We start from the raw sequence: 23,597 nt of genomic DNA on the forward strand, positions 1-23,597 counted from the left end.
TCCACTCACCTCAACCTCCCAAAGGCACGGGATTACAGGCTGAGCCACCGAGCCCAGCAACTTTGATAATAATTAATACATTAACATTTTTATAGAAAGTTCATACAAACAACAATTAGAGGAGTGTGTATTGTCTTATTAATAACTTAAGGACTCTCCACTCTGATATTTGATAATAAGACTAATGCCAATATTTCAGGCTATTCTTTTAAATGCATTGATTATTTTCATTTTAATCATAAAATGAAATTTAACTTGAAACATTCTCCAAATATTTGTTTTAATGGATTCCACTTATAAGACAGTCCTTAATATTCCAGTTCAAATGATTAAGTATGTTTTTATTAAGTTTTACTAATATATGCCGTGATGAGATGAAGCTATAACTATATAGAAAACATGAAGAAGTTACTAATATCACTTCTTCTGAATGCATCCACACACATTAGTCGACAGCAAATGGTTTGTACAAAAATTACAGGTAGACCCAAACCATTCACCAAGTGATTCTGCCATTATGAATGTGGGAAAATCCACAAAAATAAAAATTTTGATACAAATGTACTTAAAAAAAAAAAAAGACTTTATGTTTTCAGAGTACTTTTTAGATTCAAAGCAAAACTGAGAGGAAGGTACAGAGATTCCGATACCCCCTATCCCTAGTTAGGCACCGCCTCACCCATTATTAACATCTCCTACCAGAGTGGTGCATTTGCTACATTGATGAAGCTACATCGACACATCAGCATCACCCAAAGTCCATAGTTGACATTAGGGTTCGTTTTTGGTGTTGTACATTCTTCAGGTTTGGACAAATATATAGTGTCACGTACCCACTATTATAATGACATAGAGTGTTTTTGCTCCCCTAAATATCCTCTGTGCTGTCTATTCATCCCTTCTCTGGTCCCAACTCTTGTCAACCATTGATCTTTTTACTATCTCCATCATTTTGCCTTTACTGGATGTCATACATTTGGAATCACATAATATTTGGCTTTTCAGATTGGCTTCTTTAACTTTTGATTTCTTTCATTAGAGTTTTGTGGTTTCCTCATATAGATCTTGACTGTATCTTACATTTAAGTTTATGTCTTTTCATGGACTGATAGCTCATTTTTTTTTCAGAGATGAATGATATTCATGGACTATTCTAGGTTAAAATGTTTGAGTGTGTTTATCTTAAGTTTTACTAATAAACCCTGTTATGAGATGAAGATACAAATATATAGCAGACATGAGGAGTTCATTAATATCACTTATTCTGAATATATTCACACACATGAGTTGACAGCAAATGGTTTGTACAAAAATTCCAATTAGAGACAAACTGTGAATAAGTGATTCTGCCATTATGAATGCCATGATATTCCTCAGTTTACTTTTTCATTCCCTCATGGAAGCACATCTTGGTTGCTTCCAAATTTTGGAAAATTATAAATACAGCTGCCATAAATATTCGTGGGCAGATTTTTGTGTGGACATAAGTTTTCAGCTTGTTTGGATAAATACCAAGAAGCTTGATTGATGGATCATATACTAAAAGTATGTTTAGTGTGACCAGGTGTGGTGCCTCACGTTTGTAATCTCAGCACTTTTGGAGGCTGAGAGGGGAGGACTGCTTGCACCAAGGAGTTTGAGACTTAGCCCAGGTAACATAGCACAATTTCATCTCTACAAAAAATTCAAAAAATTAGCCAGGAAAAGTGGTTGGTGCCTTTAGAGACTGAGTCCAAGACATGGAAGCTGTGGTTAGCTGTGATTGTGCCACTGCACTCCACCCAGGACAACAGAGTGAGACCCTGACTCAAAATACATACATACATACAAATAAAATTTTAAAATACTGCATTGCCTTGATTAATGTAGCTTTATAGTATGTCTTGAAGATAGATAGTGCCAGTCCTCCAACTTTGTTTTTCTCCTTCAATGTTGTGTTGGCTGTTCTGGGACTTTGCTTCTCCATATAAACTTTAGAATCAGTTTATCAAAATCCACCAATGAATTTGCTGGAATTTATTATTTATTTTTTTATTAAAAAAATTTTTTTTTTATTTTAAAGATGTAGGGTACAATTCAGGTTTAGATATACAAATGTTCATTATGCTGGTACCCTTGGTGATGAGGTGTGTCCTCCCTCCCCCAGCAGTTTCCCACTATTGTCAGTCCCTTTCTTATAATATTACAGTAATTGACCAAGGTCCACTTATGAGTGAGAACATGTGATATTCAGTTCTTTGCTTCTGCAATAGATCACTCCATATTATAGACTCTAAGTTCATCCAAGTTGCTGTGAAGTTCATAATTTAGTCCTTCTTTATGGCTGCATAATATTCCATTGTGAATATATACCACGTTTTTTATCCAGTCCAGTTTCAATGGGCGACATGATTGCTTCTATGTTTTTTGCTATTGTGAACAATGCCACAATAAACATTCGTGTGCAGGTATCTTTTTCAGAGTGATTTGAGTTCTTCCAAGTATATTCCCAGTAGGGGAATTGCAGTGTCAATTTTTAGATCTTGTAGGAATCGCCGAACTGTTTCCACAGAGGTTGTATGAACTTACACTTCCACCAACAGTGTAGAAGTGTTCCCTTTCACCACATCCTCTCCAGCATCTGTTGTTTTTTGAGTTATTGATGATGGCCATCCTGACTGGATGTGGTTTTTTAAGTTGCATTTCTTTGATGACTAGTGAGGCTGAGCATTTTTAAATTTATCCATTGACTATTTGTATGTCTTCTTTTGAGAAGTGTCTGTTCATATCTTTTGCCCACTTTGTAATGGGGCTGTTTGTTTTATTCTTTTCAGCATGTTTGAGTTCCTTGTTGCTGGAATTTTTATTGGCATTGCACTGAATCTATAGATTAAGTGGGAAAAAAACTAAGTTTTTCTTTCTCCCCCCCCCCCCTTTGATCTCAAACTCCTGGCCTCAGGCAATCTTGCCTTAGTCTCTCAAAGTGCAAGATTACTGATGCAAGCCACCACACCCATCCAAAACCAAGATCTTGGCACTTTTGAATCTTCCTACTCATGAAGATGGAATATCTCTCCATTTATGTTTATTCACATTTCATAGTTTTTCTCCTATAGATTTTGAACATTTTGTTAATAAGTGTGTTTTTAAAAAACATTTTCTTTATGGCCACATTCTGCCTGCTAGTGTCCTATTCAACCTTCAAGGTCTAACCCAAAAGTTATTTCTTCTGAGGCCTCCCTTACCTTTGGTGCATCTTTCTCTTTTCTACTCTCCAGAAACCAAAATTTCTCACTCCTTTCTGCTTCCATGACACTTAAACAGCAGCAGAATGACCACAGGAATTAGATTTGGAGTCAAGCATTTCTGAGACCCAGGACAATGATATACTTACCCTGTAAACTTGGGAAATATACTTACTTTTTTGTGTAAATAATTTGTCAATGAATATAAAGTGTCTGTTTAATATGCTAAATAGCTGTTAGTTCACTTCTTTTCTTTTCTTTTTTTCTGCAAAATTATAGAATGTCTTATGTTATAATTCGGTTTATATGTTGTCTTCCATGGCACACTGTAAGTACCCTGAGATCAAAGACCATTTGGTATTTTTTTCTGTATCTCTGCAACCTAGCACAGTGTCTGTCACACTGGAGTTGCCCAACAAAATTTTGTTGATAAGGAATGAAAGAGTAAATCAAACCTTAATGTCTAAAAGTATGATAGACAATATGAATGACTTTCTTGACTGAAACAAGTAAAGTGAAGAATAACTTTAAAACATTTTTTAAGAAATTATTTTCTTTCTTCTATTTTATGTGGACATCCATCAAGTTTTTTTAATGCTTGATTCAGTCTTTTTGAAGTATATGGTTTCTTAAGGATGCATAGTTTTTAAAAATAACAGATATTTTGTGTTTTGTATGGTTAGAGACTTTCCTGTTGACATAAAAATGTTTACAAGTTGTTAATTTTAATGCTTTTCTTGTATGTCATTTTTAGAAGCAGCAATGATTTACTCCAAATTATGTGAACTATAAAATACAAACATGAGCATCAAAGAGGAAAATAAGAAAACTATTTCAGGCTGTCAAAGAATATATTCTCAGCTCTGTATTCAAAAGTACCTCATTTGTGTAAAAAATAATTACATTCAAATTCACACTTTAAATGTTTTGTAAAAAGCAGTATAATTGTTTCTGGCAAAATACAGATGGTCAAATGACCACATTTTTTTTTCTTCTGTTTAGTTGTTTATTCTGGAGAGTTTTGCCCCAACACGGAAGTGGGGAGATAATGGCTTTATTATCTTCTTTAAATTCTTACCCCTGCCACCATGGTTGCCCCACACTCTCTACCCCAAACTTTGGTCTGCCCCGCCCACATCAATGAGATATTGCTACCTTTCTGATGCACATAATATGCCATTACGGTATCTTCCCCAGTCTCTATTGTAATAATATTGGAGGAAAATATTGCATGAGTTTATAGAAGACATTTAGTAAAACACCAGCACACATATTGAGTTTATTCTTGGATTTTATTTGCATTTTCAATTCAGTGCCTTCAGGAGTCATTTAATGTTCTTTGCTTCAGCATATCTGCTTTTAGTAAAGCCTCGCTCTACATCAGTAGCTTTCAACCTGTGCTGCACTTCTGAAACCCCAGGGAGCTTTTTAAAAAACCCCGATCTAGTATCACACCATACCAATTAAATCAGAATCTCTGGAGGCCGGCATTCTGGCATCAGAACTTAAAACGGCTCCCCAGGTGATTCTCAAATGCACTGATAGTGGCAAACCACAGCTCTGTATAATAGAACAGCCTGCTCCTTCATAATTATTAATCATAGTGTATATTAATTCATCATCACATGGGTGGCTAGAAAAAAATTTGGAACAAAAGGGATAAGTAAAGGCCTGCAATAGTTTGGGCTACTTGAGAAAAGCTATTATTTTATTGTTACTATTATTTTATCTTTTGTCAATATGAATTAGAATAAACAGAAAAAAATTTTGAAAGAGTGATACATTGCTTTTTAAATAAAGACTACTATGTATAATACAGGAAAATTATCCTTTTTATTGGCAATACACCTAATACATGAAGACTAGAGAGAAACCCTAATGATTTCTTCATAGTCATTATTTTCTAAGGTTGTTGGAAACAATTACTACAAATGTAGTGGCTTAACACAATAAAACAATGATTTTCTCACAGCTGAGGAGGTCAGAAGTCTCAATTAAGATGTGGTGAGGGTTGGTACCTTCTGAAGGCTCTGAGGGAGAATGTGCCCCATGCCTGTCTCCTAGTTTCTCTCTGGTGGGGGCTGGCTGTTCTTGGCATTTCTCAGTTTGTAGATTGTTTTACTCTGATTTCTGCCTTTGCCTTCACAGGCTGTTTTCCTTTGTGTGTCTCATTTTTTAAATATGAACACCAGTCATGAGATTTAGGGCTGACCCTTATCCGATATGACTTTCCTTAAACTTAACCAATTACATCTGCAAAGACCATACCTCCAAATAAAGCCATATTCTCTGAGTTCCAGATGGACCTGGATTTTGGGAGGATACTCTTCAGCCCGGTACAGGACTCATAATACTCATCTTCTCCACTGTTCGTGACGCCATTCAACACTCTTCCTAGAACTCGTTCCTTCCATGTCTTCTGGGTATATTTTGCGTGTCTTGCCCACTACTGTTGTAATGCCACTGACAACGTATTGCAAGTATATGTCAGACACCTATTTCCTCCCACAACCTATGAAATCCTAGAGGACAGAAGTACCTTATTCAGGTCTGTATGTGAACAGTTAACACAGTCTCAGATGCATGCACGTCCATGGTCAGCACTGGATGACAGGTAAAATGGAAGAAAGAGAGAGAAGGATGTGTGATTACTCACCTGTCCACAGGAGCAGATCAGAGATCTGCCTCCACCAGAACCATCAGGAAACATACACATATCTTGACTTGGTGAAAGTCTATAATTCAGTTCTTTAAATTTTGGTATTTCTTTCACATATCGAATGTCTTGTACACGAAAGACGTTATTCGGCTAGTATAGTTTCTGGCTGTAAAATTGTAGATCATGATCAATAACGATTGAGATCTGTATTTCAAATGATTGAGCCCCTCGATTTTTGGAGGTATGGTTTCCATAGATTTGTTCAAGTAATATAAGACTTCTCTACTGTGGGCCCTGCACTAGTCACATTAGCACTAGGACGGGATCGGCCGTCTCTGGACACTGCTAGGGAAAGGAGGGAGAGAGGAGGATGGCAAGCATGCGACAACACAAAGGGAACTGACAGCTACCTAAGAAGCCCTAACTTCACCTGCATGCAGCCTACTTAGGGAGTAAATCCTCACTTATACCCCACAAATCTATAATAAATACATAAATTACCAAAAAAGACCTCTATATACACAAAAGGATTTGTTGTGTATACTGTTTCACCTGTGTGATCTTCCATTCCACAACTTATAAATCTATAGGATGAAATATTTACTTGGAAAACAGTGATTCTATCGGGGGAGAGTGGGAAGGTCAAACTCGAGCCCGTTCCAAAACTTCCCTAATTAAGCAGTTCAGTTCACCTGCATGTCTCCGTGGTAGCTATCCTTACCGTCCATCACAATTTGAGAGTGACATCAAAGAATCTTTTTACCACCACTGACCTAATCTATGGCAGTGTCGCAGTGCCAGCATTTTCCGTTCATGCCATTTAGAGGCTTTATGGGTTTACAGTTCTGGTCAAGTAAGGGTCTGCATTTAATTGGCACATATATGGAATTTTTAAGTAATTTCTCTTTTTATACGTGTGAGTTTTTTAAAAAAATTTTAAAATTGTGGCGTACAATTAAGGGTTAGGTCTACAAATATTCATTGTGCAGGTACCCTTGTTGATTAGGTGTGTCCCCCTTTCCCCAGAGAGATATTAACTACCGTTAATCCCACCTCCCTTCCCCTCCCTGCCCCCTCATAGTTTCCCACCACTGTCAATCCTTTTCTTATAGTATTACGGTAGTTGTTTAAGGTCCACTTATGGTGAGAACATGTGGTACTCAGATCTTTGTTTCTGTGAAAGATCACTCAGTATTATAAACTCTAATTCTATCCAGGTTACTGCGCATGTGAGCTTTTCATAAGTCGATTCAGTTCTCATTAGCTCATTAACTCCAATATCTGACAACTAAGATATGAAGCAGGGAGGGAAAAGAATAGAATTAAGAGGAGAATATGTGCCAGAAACAGCATAATAACATACAGTCGCTGTTTAGTCATGATGATCTAAGTCACTCTTTGCCACAATTTTCATGTAAAGGGTGTAGACTATATGAACCAAATCAAAATGGAACAATGAGAGCTGTTTGCTCACAAAATGTCTATGGTCTATCGTGTGTATGAAACATCACTTTGTGACAGCTACGTGGAGACTCTAGATGGGGATATTACTGTCTATGAGTGATTTTCATATTGAGCCCAGTGGAATCACTATCACTTAATGGTATATTAAAATGCTAATTCTCATTCAAGGTCAAATTCAACTCCATATAAGCAGTTTAAAAGTGCAGAATTAGTTGCCTTTTGAAAAGAAAAATTGAAAACAAATACTTAGAAAATTTTCTGGCTTCCTTTACTTCAATACCTCTGTTCTTACCTCCCTTTTTCCAAAATTCTAAAGTACATTAGAATGGTTGTTTTAAACCTAGGGTCTCTTGCCTTCTCAGGGGGACTGCAGGCAAAGTTTGGAGCCAGTTCGGGTTGCCATAACTTGGGAAGGAATGTGCTATCTTAGGGTAGAGACCAGAGATGTCACTAAGCCTACAATGTATAGGACAGCCCTTACAGCAAAATATTATGTGGTCTAAAATGTCAACCATGCCAAGGTTAAGAAACTGCTTAGAATAAACCAAAAGAATGAAAAGCTGACTGTCAAACGAGTAAGTCTCATTCCATTGTTACTTCCTCCCTCTGCAACACTTGTGGGTTGATTCTAAACCAAGAGCAAAGATGGGGTTAGGAGATCACCAGTGCGTTTCAATTTTCGGTCACACTCACTCTGCTCCACACCTCAGATAATCACTGGCTTCAGTGCTGTAATTTGCTTGACAATTACAGAACACTTTCTCACCCATTATCACCTTTGATCCTCACAATTCTGTGAGGTAGTTGGGGGAGATACTGAAATTGTCATATACAAATCAGAGAACTGAAGCTCAGTGACTGTGTAGAGACCTGGCAGTGCTGGGGGTTGGGGGTCGTTCGGTGGACGCTATCCCTCGGTTCAACTAACAAGAGGGTGCATTGCCTACAGAGTAATAATAATATCAACTAAAATTTGTGGTGCTTTTTATTTTCACTCTCTGCTGGTAGACCTGAAGAATGTCAGTGATGAAATCCTATGCCTCATGGGATAGACTTCTTGCCAGGTCTCTCACCTCGGTCAGTCACTACTTTGGGAAGGTTAACTACTTTACCTCAAATTAAATCTAGAGAGGTAAAGGGAATGCATCTATATAGGACCACATTTCACAACTGATATCTCCACACACAAAGCTCCTTCACGATTCCAGTCATTAAAGTATTCTTCCCTTTTTGGAAAAGAAGCACTAAACCCTCACAGCACTGTTCAGTCCCACAGGTTGAGCACATGACACAATCACAGTGGTACATTCAATCTGTCTAAGGCGACGAATTTTTACACCGATCCGTGATACAGAGAGCTCGTCCCACCTTACTGCAGGCCTTCCCACAGCTGGGAACAATTGACTGGAGAATTTAATAGGTCTTTGATTTTGTCACAGGTAAAATGGGTAATCACGGGTCTTCTTGCTGTGCGTTCCATTTCGTCACTCTTTCTTCTCTCTGCTTCCAACCTCACCAAGCCTGTTAGGCCAGACGGACTTACTTCAGGGCACTTTACACACTTCCAACGTGTTCTATATTTGACTTTTCTTGTGATGAGAAAGAGAAATGGCAGTTCATAGTCTGAAAGATAGCCCCTGACCTTTTCATGATTGGGCCGAAGGCCAGAGACTCGAGTGGGGTGTGTGTTTGGTGCAGCACTGAAAGATATTCCCTTTGGCGGTGTCAGAGCCTGCCAAAATACGACCCACTGACTAGCATGGAAATATTCCATGGGGCAAGAGAAAAAATATGGCACTCCAGGAGGTAGAATTTGACATGACACAGATATGGGAAAACGAAATGTGACAATTGTTAATACCATACAGTTCAAGGAAAACTGGCACATTTCAGATTCCTAACAGGTATTTATTATTGAAGTGTAAAGGAAGATGGTAAACTTAAAGTTATTTTGATTGTGCTACGGTTATCTTCACACAATTAGGGGAGCACGTGTGACAGTGCCTTATGGGCCAGCTGTTTCAGTTTTGCCATATTGTTTTATTTCTCCATAAAGCCCATGTTATATAATCACTCAGATGAACAATAGTTGGCTAAATTGGTATTATATTTATATGTATTACCTACGGTTATATTTCCTGTTAGTCTTTCCGTGGAAAGCTGAAAGCAGATGGAGTGAAAGGACAATTATGTCTATGCTTGCTTTACTTAAATATAACTCTGTCCCTGACAAAAAAGCTATTTCGTCGTAATACATTCACAAGTTTCTTGTTTTAAATCTCGAACTTGATCTGAAGGTCCAGATTTTGCACAATGGAGTTAAGAAGAGCGCACTGAAAAATGTATCCAACTGAAAGCAACTATTGCCAACTTCATATGTTGGGCATGAGGATATTTGGAAAAACAGATATTGAATTAGCAGGCAAGACTCAGTGCAGCGCTCTGTAGCTTAACTCTTTTTCATGTAGGCACACTTCTCTGCAAAGTTTTCCACAGTGTGTTCAACAGTGAATGCTGCTAGGAATCAGACAAAATGCCACTACCATTTGGGTTTTGGCTTTACCAAGTTTATTTAAGGCTCTAGTCGTGGAACAGCCTGCAGGAACAGCCTGCATGGCTTGCTACTCAGATCATCAATACATATAGTTTACTATTCAAATATGAAGTGAAACCAGCCGAATCCAAAGGAGTGGTGTTAGCTGGTTTCTCCCCAATGTTAACTCCTTGACAGTGTCTCTCTTAGTGACTCTTGTGTTGGTTTGTTTTCCCAGAGATAGGAATCTTTTATTGCTATTTAAAGCCATTGGATTTTTATTGAATACTTGTAGAAACATATCCACCCATTTGCTGCCAGTGAGGAATAAAGAGGGTTTTTTTTCCCCTTGATGAAAATGTGAATTTTTATTAAAAATTTTAATTGACAAATATTCATGGCACACATTTATGGGATACATGGTAATGTTTCAATACATGTAACACAAGTGATCAGACCTGTCATCTCATTTGTCTCTGTTTTGGGAACATTCAACATTCTCCTTGTAGCTATTTGAAGCTGTATATTATCATTAATTTATATTAATTGCTGTGCACCTGACCAAGGAACCTAAGTAAGCCTTTGTCTGTATTTGGCCTTCCTGCATACCTCAGAACACTATTAGGGCACTTATTCATGGGGATTCATGGTCACCTGGGTTCCAGGTTTTCATCATTGTCCTGGCTGACCACATAACAGGCACTAGCTACTCAGGTCTTTAAAATACTCCCAAATACAACATAGATTGCAGTATGATGTTCTTATTAGAGTTACACAAGTAGATTTTTTAAATCTCTGTGAATATATATATGTCATCATCTCATTTTTTTCTTTGTTTAGAGATTATATAAATTACAGTGAGAAATTTGGTTGTTTGTCCCTGCATATTTGAAGGTTTACAAAATATATGAAGTCTAAAGTTATTTTTAGTAGAAATTAAATACAGAATCATATAGCATTAGTTTGTTGTTTTTATAAAGCATATGTCCCAAATTTAAGGCATTGGGCTTTATAATCCTTGTTAATAAATAGAATTGGTGTCCCTCATTAATATTTTGGTCTGAAAAGTAACAGTACTCTATTAGTATTTCATCCAAGGACTAAATTCTTAAGAATGAATTTAGGTAAAGTGATACTACTTTTTTATCTTTCAGTACATCAATTTATTCTACAAAGAACCAACCACACTGACTTTTAATTTTTTAAAACACTTTTAAATTTATTTCTTTATTTTATTTTAAAGATGTGGGGTACAAATCAAGATTAGGTACTGTCCTCACTCAGAAACTTCACTTTTCTTATTACTTTCTGATCTTCTGAAATTTTGGAAACAACAAATAGAATACTAAGACTGAAATTAACTACTGTATGGACATCCTTGAACTCTTATGATACAATGTTTTATTCCTCTGAGCTCTCATATTCCTACGTTTTTCCTCCTCACAAAGTCACGGGTTGTCTCACTATGAACTAGTCACTAGTAGGTTCATATTACTCAAAATATCCCAATACATATTCCATTCCTTTACAAATGTAACTAGATAAATAAACCCATGATCCTTAGTTGTCTTATCAACAGGTACAGGTTTTTAAAAAAAGTAAAATAAAATGCTTTTATTCAACAAATGCTCATTGACTAACTTCTGTATGCTACTGTAGGACTGTTTTAGGTGCTGAGGACACCACAGTGAATAAATCAGTCACTGCCCTCCTGCAGCTTATGTTCAAGTGGAAAGAAACAGAAAATAAACAAGTAAAAAAAAAGTTGGTATTGGTAAAAGAAGAATAGGGCAACTTATGTAAGACAGGGCAAATTGGGGTGAAAGGAAGGCCCAATTTTATAAAGAGTGACTCTCTATTAAGGGGGTATTTTAGCAGAGACGTTAATATGGTGAGGGAGAAGTACCATCTTTGTGACTATGAAAGGAAGAGCATTCCAGGTAAATGAAACAACAAATGCAAAGTCCTTGTGGTGAGAAAGTCCTTTGTGTGGATGGATGGATGGATGGATGGATGGATGAATGGATAGATGGATGGATGGAAGGAAGGATAAAGAATGAACAAGAAATGTCAAAGAGTTAACAGGGCTCCAGATCATCTATAACCAAAGAATATTAATTCCTAGTAAAATTGAATCCAATTAATTTTTTGGCACTTGTAGTAAAATAAAGTTTACAAAATAGTATGTCATGGAGATAGATTATTATAATGCAATTGAAAGACCAATAGATGAAATGAAGTGAAATCATATATGCATTTTGTTAAAATAGGCATGATTTCATTCTTTCATGTTATAATATTAGGCATCAGAAAAGATCCCAAAGGCCACATTAAAAAATCCATCAAGTGGTTTACCTCTCCTTCCTAAGACAGTGATGACATGTGGGCTCCTCTTTTCTAAAGATGAACTCATACTTTCCTCAACTCATATTTTCCTCTCTCATATGCTGTACCTACCTCAAGATCCTTATCCACAATCTACCAATCCTCTTGAAAGAAATTACAAGAATCTGAAATGATTTTTTTCTAATGAATACATTCTAGGTTTTAAGAATATTGACTCTCAATTTACTCAAAAACTATTCCCTTTTATAATCAATTCTAGATTCTTGCTTGGAGTATACATAGAAGTAACTAGCATACAAATAAAGGATTTATTTTTTCCTTCCTTTTTAATAGTAGAACTATCTCGATTTTTCAAAGCTATCATTGATTTTCCCAGACCCACAAAGATCAGTGATACTGTGTTTAAGTTGTTCCTCTGGTTTACCTCCCCACATCCCTCGCCACCCACAGAAAACTTTTATCGAATTTAATAGTACAGAAACTAGAAATTATATCACTAAAATACTAAAGGAAATTAAACATAATATTGTCACATCCTATTTTTTGTTAGTAGACTTAAGAGAGATTCTAAAAGATTTCTTCAAGCAATTGTTTTGACCAAAAAATAAAGTACATAGAAGGGTGTTGGTTTCTATGACCCTGACTTTTAGTATTTTCTTTTTAAAAAATGGGTGTAATATGTTACCTTTACTTTCATGGATAACACTCATAACTTTCCTTAGATGATTTTTTTAGGAATTGGGTTTATAATTCTATCATCACTTTTAATAGAAGACAAAAAATAAGAAAATAAGGCTATGTTGTGTGTATTGAGGGAATTAAGATACAGAGAAATTACATAACCAGTTATGGGGGGCAGTTTATGTGATTTTTGCCTTAGCCTCAATGGAAATGATTTTTTGAGATACCTAGTTGTGAAACAGATTTTGAAGCTACCATTTGCAAGTCATGTGCTAAGCCTAGACATTCTGGTTTATAAACTAAATTCAGAGATTTAAAAATATATGGAAGTAAGTATGACACAACTCAGAATATAGCCTACTTCATTATAATGCAATTATAGGCACTATCATCGGAAAAAAATCATTACAGTTGTAACACTGAAGAGGGCTTTTTGGAGTAAGTCGCATGGATCTGTATATGAAGGATTGAGATGGTCAAAGATAAAAAGGAAGAGAAAAGCATGATAAAGTGGAGGGAAGCATGGTAAAGAAATCACCATGTTCTGTGTCTGGGGTGGTAGGGAGGCTGGAAGAAGTGAAGAAAATAATAAACCATGTGATTCGCATGCCATAGAGTCTCAGTAAGTACTTAGCATTTGAATAAACACACAGATGGATAAGGTAGTTGGTCAAGGCAATTTCAGCATATCACATGTCAAAAGCAATTTGAGTGGTGGGGAGTGATTGATGGCCTTTGATCAAGGGAACAGCCTAAACAGTTCTATGAGCACCTGAAACACTGGAGAACCATTTTAAAGTGCATTTTATGCTTGCTTTTCATCGATTTTGTTGCCACTTTAGCTCTCCCTGTGACAGTCTTTGTGACGCTGAAAATTATCATGTGAATAGGCAACATTTGACAATAGATATTTCTAAGGTGAATATTAAGCTAGCAAATAAGAAGAGATCTTAGACAAAAGCCTTCTTAATAGAGGGTGAAAGCTAGACAAGAAGCAATGAACACAGAGTAAGCCCCAAATTGATATATTTTATTTTCCAAAATCCAGGAACAGAAATGCTTTCAAAGAATTTAATAGGAATAGTCTTGCCTTTCATTTCCAGGTACTGGTTCATATTTCACTTGGGCTTTTTTTGGTCAAAAATAGTTCCATCTAAGCACACTTTTTTACCCTGTGTTCTATGAAAAAGTAGATTCTTCTCTTTAGTTGCTACTACTGTATTCTGTGCAAAAAGAACCACTGGAGTCACCCCTATTTTTTGCAGGCTTAGGGTTTGGTATTAGATGAAGAGACAAGAGGTTTCTTTGTCAGTTGGGAAATCCTTTTTCCTCTTAGGCATTTATTAGATTATTTAGCCGCCACTGAATTGAGCTTATAAGAAGAGATGGAAGCAGCCTCTGAAACTTCCAGGTTGATCCTTTCATTTCCCTAAATTCCATTTCTACCTCTGAAGAAAAGGACTAGATAATAAATCTGATCCTCTTTTCTTCACAGTCATAGCTCCCATCCAAGGGCAATTATGAGGCTAAATAGGATATTTTTAAAGACTGAGAAATGACATAGAGATCATTGCTTCTTCCTTCTTAATTTTACAGCTGAGCAAACTGAGGCTCGAAAGATTAAATTATTTCCCCACAAGTGACATCAGTAGAAAGGTCACATATAAAATTGAAATAAATGAGACAACTATTCATTTGAATAATATGACCCTATCTCTTCAGCCTGGGGATCAGAAGTTAGGAAATATGAGAATGTATTGGCAAGGTACTGAGCACTCAGAGAATCTGTGTGAATGCTGGGTCACCAAGTCATAATAGAAAACAAGAGGATAACCCACTAAATGCAATCTGCTTAGGATGTACCACTTATCATTCATGCTAGCTAATCATTGCCTACTCTTGCCATGATGAGCTTTAGCCATCTCTGTCACTTTTAGATTCACTACTGCACTCTCTCTCTACTTCACTCCAGTTTCCAGTACACTGGGTATGTGTTTCACTCCCTCAAGATTTAAACTCCCAGGTGAGAACATCTGATTGTCCAAATTAGATCACCTTCAGTGCCCTAGTTGCTGGGCTACTGGAAGGGGACAGAAAGATCAGGAATAGGGTCTTGCCTCTCACCTGTCTTGAGAATCTACCCAAGTCAAAAGTGTGATTGGATGCAGTGTAATCAAAATGACAAGCACCTAGGATAACTGTACACTTGTAGTTCTTTTTTGCTCTTGACTCAGAAGGCTTTCATAGCTCTGGCATGCTCTGAACCAAGATTTGGCAAGAAATTGGATCTCTAATAGAAAAGGTTATTTTGCTATTATTGTCATTGTTATTGTGTTTTTCTCATGCCAGAAGCAAACAGACATCTGTTGGATGTTTTAAGTCAGCATGTCTCAAATAATGTTGAAATACCATCAGCATCACAATCATCTAAGGTGTTGGTTACACAGATATTTCACCCCCCTGATTCAGAACTGCTGAATAAAAATCCACAGGGCCCGAATACAGGTGCACACTGAATTTTGAGAACTACTAATCTGTACTCAGGGTCATTACGAATGTTCCTGTAGGATGTTACATCCTTTAACGAACTCCTTCCAACTTGTTTCCAACCAGGTGGAGAATTAGAAAGTTAGATCCAGAAATAACTTTGTTTTAGATTCCTGGATGCCAAGCCTCTGCAATTATTCAGTGATTGTGTCTTTATGATCATTGTATCTTTGACTCTGCTAGGCCTACATAGTTACCATGTTATGCTCTTCAAGAGCAGAAAAGTAAAATATATTAAGCTACTGCTATGTGCTTCTCATCATATTCACACTGAAGGAATTTCCATAGCAAAAGTCATATATGCAGCCTACCATTGTGCAGTGATTTCCTAAGTGTGGTCCCCAGGCAATCAGCATCAATACCACTTGGGATCTTGTTAGAAATACAAACTCTCCGGCTCCCTCTTCAAATTTATGTTTTAACTAGCTTTCTAGTTTATACTGATGCATGCTGAAGTGTGAGAACTGTTGTTCTGAGCGTCCATTTTCTTGTCCATAATATAACAACAATAATAGTAATAATAATAATGTATACATCATAGATATCTTTTACCTTCTTTTCTATTGTCATTATACAACTAAAATAGTACACAAAAAAGCACCCAGGCAAGTGTTCAATAAATAGTATGGATATTACTGGGCCTATATTTAATTTTTTAAAACAGCTCTCATCTTCTAATGGCTTAATTTCATGGGAATCCACATGATACCTATAATATATGAAGGCATATTAGAAATTGCATCTAAAGTTTCTAGAAAGAATCCAGATGTTGCAAAACTGTGTTACTCAGAGAATGACAGTTTCTTTTTATTCCTCAATTTTTAAAATTAGGACCAGGCTATCTATTTTTTATTTTTTTTACTGTCATTTAAAGCCTCATTAAGACATTCACAAGTAGCTTTAATGCAACATTAGTAAGTTTAGTGGGTCTTTAAATTTCTTAATCCCAGTTTCTTGGGACTAAGTACAATAACCTGTGCCTCTTCATCTTTGACACCCATAAAAAAATCCCTGAACCCTAGACTTGCATTTGGTTTTCAAAATCAATCTTTTTTGCTGCTCCAAGGCAAGGCATGGGGTGTATCTATTCCTTAAGTGAGGATAGATACTGAAATACGTATCAACCCCACTAGAGGGTGACTTTTATCTAAATCAGGGTGCAGATAAACCAAGCACATCCTCTGCAACCATCTCGTAATGGAGCATGTTGCTGTTTATTCAAGGTGAAGGAGAGACTGAGAAGTGACCTAGATCTGAAATTTCCCTCTCTTCCCCTCAAAAACTCACACAACTAAAAATATGAGAAAACAGAACCCTGTATTTGTTTCATAAAAACAGGCAATGAACAAAAGACTATAGGACTATTTTAAGTTTTAGTGGGTGCTTTAAAAATAAAACAAACATATTCTCTAGATGCCAAAGAACAAGAATACAATCAGGATGTTCACCTGATGATCAGAGATCTCAGTCTAGGTCAAACCCTAAGAAATTAATACTGCACACCAGATTTGGTTTCCTTTTAATAGTTCAGATTTTAAAAGTAAAATTTGTATGTTATAATAATAACTGCTAAAATATCTCAGTTATACATTAAAGTTTAAAGTTATTTTAAAAACCACTTCAGTAAATATCTTCTTGAAGTATTTAAAATTTTAACTCAACATTTTGCAGCCCAATGGATGCCAGTAATATTTATATATTCTCAATGCTTTATATACTAACTTGACTTTTTTGGTAATTTTATTTTTATTAATTATTAAAAGAAAAAAAACTGAGCTTAGAATAGTACCAATCATATGAAAACAAATGTAGATTCTATTGATATTTGCTTCTTTTCTCAAGCAATTTTAAAAATTGTTTCAAAAATACAGAATAACTGTCCTACCAATGAAAAAACTAATTAACCTCATGCAAAACAAGACTATAGTAATTAAACTTGAGTTTCCAATACAAGTGACTTCCATTTTTATCCATCTCTACAAGTCAGAAGAATACTATATCATAAAATTGCATTTTTATTAAAATACAAAGAAAGGTTTTTTTATGGTATGAATTAGTCTAAAATAGTTATTAGCTGTCATCTAAATTCATAAAGAGAGATTAACTTTGGTAAATGATAAGTCTTTGAAGGATGGCTAGTTTTATCATTATTATATTCTCCAAGGAACATTGTAACCTGAGTTGAAATCTTTTTTCCCAGAAAAATTAACCTGCTGTGGTCTCGTACAAAAGTAGTATCTTTGCACAATTGTGTATGTTTTTATATAGAATTGATAAGAACTACACTAATAGCTTTTAAAATCTCTCTAGTTAAGATTAGGTTGTTGTTTTTTTTGCAAGTCATGTGCAGTGGCTCACGCCTATAATCCTAGTGCTTTTGGAAGCTGAGGTGGGAGGTTTGTTTGAGTCCAGGAGTTTGAGACCTGGTAGGGCAGCATAGCAAAACCTCATCTCTAACAAAAAAACAAAAATAAAAACTTGATGTCGTGGTGCACACCTGTAGTCCAAGCCACTCAGGAGACTGAGATGAAGGATCTCCTGAGCCCAGTAGGTCAAGGCTACAGTGAGCCATGATCGTGCCACTGTACTACAGCCTGGGAGACAGAATGAGACCTCCGACTCAACACACACACACACACACACACACACACACACACACACAACAAAATTAGGTATTTTTTTCATTAGTTAAATAGCTCCCATTTTAAAACCATAGAAGACGCTCTTGCCAATTATATATGGGTTAAAAGTAAGCATAAACCTGGGAGACAGAATGAGACCTCTGACTCAACACACACACACACATACATACACACACACACAAAACAAAATTAGGTATTTTTTTCATTAGTTAAATAACTCCCATTTTAAAACCATACAAGACGCTCTTGCCAATTATATATGGGTTAAAAATAAGCATAAACTATTTAGCCTAAAGCTGATATGGGACTTAACTCTCCTTTGCAAATTAGAGTTAGAAGAGAAATATGCAATTTAATCACTTCATGATGAAGCCACTCAGAATTTCCCTCCATTCTAAATTAATCAGATGACTAATATGCCTAATTGTCTATCAACTGCTACGATGTGACAGTTCCTGTGCATTTGGAGAGCAGCTAATCAGGCAATGTCTTTAATTCTCTCTCCAATTTAAGATCAAATTACCCCAATTTTTCTGAATTCCTTGAAAGTTTGATCTCATTCATTTATTTGTAGCCAACTGTTTTGATTCTTTATTTTTAATGTCAAGTTTAAGGGGTGACTGACAGACATAATGTAAATTGTTAGGTCAGGGGGATAGGTTGATGCCATGGGAATAAAACAAAGAATTGTGGCAGTAAAGCAAAAGAGTTTATTCACTTCCCAGAGAAAGGGACTGGGAAGGGACCAACACTAAAGGAACGTGGTGTAGGGTCTGAGGGAAGTATGTATTTAAGATTTCTATAAGGGAGCAGGAGCCAGTGGAAAAAAATATCCAGCAACTGCATTCTTGGGTGTTGATAACATAGATCTTGTGCCTTGATGTCAGGGGCACACATTTTATGACTCTAGGTGGTGAGCTGGTAGTCTGCCACAGGAGGCTGATCACAATAGATTAGGTCATCTTGGTTCTTTATGGCTGAAGAAAAATACTTGAAAAAAAAAGTAATCAGCACAAAGCAGGCTTGAGGGGAGCTGTAAGACAATTATCAATAGCTATCATCTCCAGGAAACTGGTTCTTAATTACATTAAAGTGAACTGCTAAAAGAAATGACAAATCTAAGCAAAGTTAAAATGGCTACTTTTTGGCTATATCGACTTCATTTTGAACTTTCAGAAATTAAGAAAGAATATACAAGGGTTGTGGGTAGTATAGGGTAAGAATTGTCTAGTCTCATTTTATTTTTATCTTGTTCTTCTTTGTGAGGATGTGTAGATAACATTAGCTATTCTAAATATATTAGAATGTTTTCTCTGTATTTCTTTGAAGCATGCTCAAAAACAATTTCAGTTCAGTCATTTATGTTACCAGATATTATGATGGTTTCTACATCATAAATAGTAATGTTTTTGTAGTATTTGCTTATATAGGTATATACTTACATAGTTAGATATGTATTTTTTCCTGTTTTCTTCCAACAATGTTGATATGGCATATAAGTACTTAGGCAGGAAGAGTTTGATGTTGTTTCTAATAAAACAAAAACAAATACTTCACATTTTAATTTTTTATTTTTAATGGTTGATATTTCTTTAATGACAAATTTTATTAAAATATCCCACTGTAAATTTACTATGGGAGTTAAAGTGCATCAAATGTGATAAAATAGAAATAAAATATATAGTGTATAATGTTGTTCAGTCTGTTACACAATTGAGTTATTTTAATGAATCAGTATGTATACTATATTGCCTTTGAAGATGAGATTGAAAAAACTTCATAATAATATCTCCCAAGCCAGGCTCGGTGGCTCAGCCTGTAATCCCACGCCTTTGGGAGGCTGAGGTGAGTGGATTGCCTGAGCCCGCGGGTTCGAGACCCACCTGGGCAGCAAGATCTCATCTGTACAATAAATCAAAAAATCAGCCGGGCGTGGTAGCACATGCCCGTAGTTCCAGCTACTCTGAAGGCTGAGGTGGAAGGATCACCGGAGCCCAGCAGGTCGAGGTTGCGGTGGCCGGGAGCAGCCACGGCACTCCAGTCTGGGCGACTGAGTGAGACTCCAACTCAAATAATAATAATAATAATAATAATATCTCCCAATCTTGTATTCTTCTAGACATCTAACCAAGGGTTGAGTTTTGTTATTGTTGTTGATCTCTCAATCTTATATTCTTCCAGAGATCTAGTCAAGGATTGAGTTTTATTGTTTTTGTTGTTGTTGTTTTTAGAGAAGGTTGTCATATCTCAGTGTGATTTTTTTATAACATGAAGGAACCTCATGAATGCTATACTCGGTCATGAGAACTAGAGCAAGTGTCAGCAAACATTTTCTGCAAAGCTCTGGATAAATGTTTTAGGCTTATGGATCATATAGTCTCAATGGCTACTCCTCAACTGCAGTTGCACCTCAAAAGCAGCCATGGGCAATATGTAGAGTCAGGGGCTTGACTGTCTTCCAATAGAACTTTATTTACATAAACAGTTGGCAGTTTAAGGCCTGTAGTTTGCTCATTCCTGATCCAGAGTCCCTTTTTTGCTTCACTCATCTTGGCTTTCAAGTATTGTCCTTCAAAACTGTTAAGATGTATATTTTCTCTGTTGCCTAATTGCTGAGAATTCCTAATGTGAAACCTACTATAAGACATTAATGGAGGAGCCTGTACAAAGCCTGCAATGGATCTGCCTACAGACAAAAATTCACCTCCACCTGAATTGGTTTTCCTTTTTTTTTTTAATTTTTAAGTTAGTAGACGTTTTTAAAAAGTAGTTTCAGCTTTACAGAGGAATTGAGCAGTAAGTAGAGAGCATTTCTATAAACCCCTTCTCTCCTTCTCCTAGGCAGAAGAATCTATTTCCTTTTCCAGACTCTCATTCTAGTATCTCCAGCATAACATGGGAAGAACTGCATTGCAATTTCTTTTTCTTTTCTTCTTTTTTTTTTTTTGAGTTGAAGTCTCACTCTGTTGCCCAGACTGGAGTGCAGTGGCATATTCCTGGCCACCACAGCCTCGATCTGCTGGGCTCAGGCCATCCTTCTACCTCAGCCTTAAAGTAGCCAGAACTGCAGGCACGCACTGCTCTGCCCTGCTAATTTTGTATCTACTGTAGAGACGAGGTCTCACCAAGTTGCCAGGGCTGGTCTTGAACTCTTGGGCTCTGGCAATCCACTCACCTCAGCCTCCCAAAGTGCTGGGATTACAGGCTGAGCCACTGAGCCCGGCCTTCATCGCAATTTCTAATATCTCATTAGTCCCCTCTCCCAAAATGAAATGTAAATTATTACAGGGAAGGATCCATAACTTATGTCGTTTTCCAACCCATGCAACTAGTATAAGACTTGCACAGAATAGACACATAAATATTTGTCAAATAAATAAATGAATTGGTTAGCACTGGAAAATGGAAACAAACTGATCAATCCAATCTGCCTCTTGGCATCATGTTGCATTTTCCAAATACATTCTTCCTTTCCTCAAAAAAAAAAAAAGAAAAGAAACAAAAATAAGCCTCCTCATTGTTCCCTGTAAGTTTACTTCTCCCTATGCTTCTAAAAATTAGTTTCATATTCAATATGTTCATTTTGCATACACAATAATGACACTTGTGACCCACACTATTTGTCAGTCCTGTCTAATATCATACGACTGGGAAAACACAGATTATCTAATCCAGCTCTTATACAAATGACTGGATTAGGTTAGAGTTACTATGTGATGGGGGCATTGAAGTCAAGGTTAGAGGAAATGTAAGCACAAGTACAGTCTCTTGCATCATTAACTGAAACAGTACTACCTACCCAAACATAGACTTCAATTTATTTCTCAAAGATCATTTATACTTTCTACTATCAATCTCTCCCTTCACTGTTCTTTTTTAGAGTGAATTCAGTTGCAGACTCCCAATCTAACCAGTTTCTCACTAGCTTTTTTTGCTATCGTTTGTTAAGTGCCCTTTACAAGTTATTTTCTGCAATCTTCATGGTATCCTCCATCGAGCCTTCCAGCCCTCGACAATTTCAAGATTATCTGCTAATTCCCATTCAGTGATGCTGACCACCTCTCCTGCAGTTCTTGCTGGTGACCTTACTTTCCCTGATCCCCTGTCACTCCCAATCATTGTTTCTATTAATGCCTATTTTTGAATTGTATAAACTCTCACTCCTCTAATTCAGAACATTTTGTTTCTGCACAAAGACTTTTCTAGTAGAAGAGAAGATGGACGAATGCCATCCAACCCTCATAATCTGAACCCTTCCTCAAAATATGTGTTTGTGTATGTACTACTATTTTTTAACATATTGCAACTTGCAATTTGTTTTCATCTTTAAAGGGCATTTTCAGTTCATCCTGCATTTTTTTTGGTCATTCTTTATGTATATAATTAAATATATTCAGGTGCTCTAAATTATTGAGTCTGAAATCTTCCACACTAGGAATCATATATGTACTGGGCTAATGACATTATTACTCAAAGCCAGTGTAAGGATAGAGATTTCGGTACCTTGTCTGTCCTCTGTTATAGACACTGTCTCAGTTGATTCAGGCTGCTACAACAAAATGCCATAAACTGGGTAGCTTATAGACAACAGAAGTTTATGTCTCACCATTCTGGAGACTGAAAAGTATAAGATCAAGGCACTGGCAGACTTGATGTCTGGTGAGAGCTTTCCAGTTCACAGACAGTGTTTACTCACTGTGTCTTCATTTGTTAGAGAGGGAGAACTTTAGTACCTTCAGCCCCCCATTAGAGCACTAATTCCATTCAGGAGGGATTTGTCCTCATGATCTAATCACCTCCCAAATGCTCCAATACCACATTATATTCCACAACAGACGCCAGCTTTATTACTAATCTCTTCAATCATTTCACAATAGTTTATCATTTTTAAAAAATCTGATAGGATGTTCTTAGTTGCCACAGTATTTTTCAAAGTAAACGTAAAAGTAAGGGAAGGTAAAATTCTGGTTTGAAAAGCAACAAATGTTTTCAGTTTCATCATTTGCTAAAATGTAATTCTATATATAGAGGGTGCCAAAAAATGTATACTCACTTTAAGAAAGGAAAATTGTATTAAAATTGTAATAGTCAATACACACCGATAACAACAAATGAATACAAATCATGTTTGACTTTTGCAATTCCAGTAGGTTTTCAAAGTGGTTACCATCAGTGTCCAGATACTTCCGATCACTGCAAACTAAAAATAATATGTATATAACATCTCTTAAAATGTGTATACGTTTTTTTAGCATTCTCAGTACTTACAAAGATAAAAAGTCAAGCATGTCCCCTAACCCTAACATATATGAAGAGAACATATTTGATACTGCACATTGAGATGGTAAGATGAGGTTTTCTTTTTCTTTGCATATTTTTCAAAAAAACTGTAACTGTGATATGAAACATAAAATTTACCACATTAACCATTATAAGTATACAGTTCAGAATTGTCAAGTATATTTACATTGTTGTGAAACAGATCTCTAGAACATTTTTAT

The 23,597-nt window shown here is 36.3% G+C and overlaps 1 protein-coding gene across 1 annotated transcript in view; it reads left to right on the forward strand.

Annotated features, from left to right (window-relative positions):
* Positions 1 to 23,597, forward strand: part of FGF14 (fibroblast growth factor 14) — a 121,818-nt gene that overhangs the window by 67,610 nt on the left and 30,611 nt on the right. The window lies entirely within an intron of this gene.

Source organism: Carlito syrichta, unplaced genomic scaffold, assembly GCF_000164805.1.
Source record: "Carlito syrichta isolate Samal-C Ts95f unplaced genomic scaffold, Tarsius_syrichta-2.0.1 Scaffold126448, whole genome shotgun sequence".
Taxonomy (NCBI): domain Eukaryota; kingdom Metazoa; phylum Chordata; class Mammalia; order Primates; family Tarsiidae; genus Carlito; species Carlito syrichta.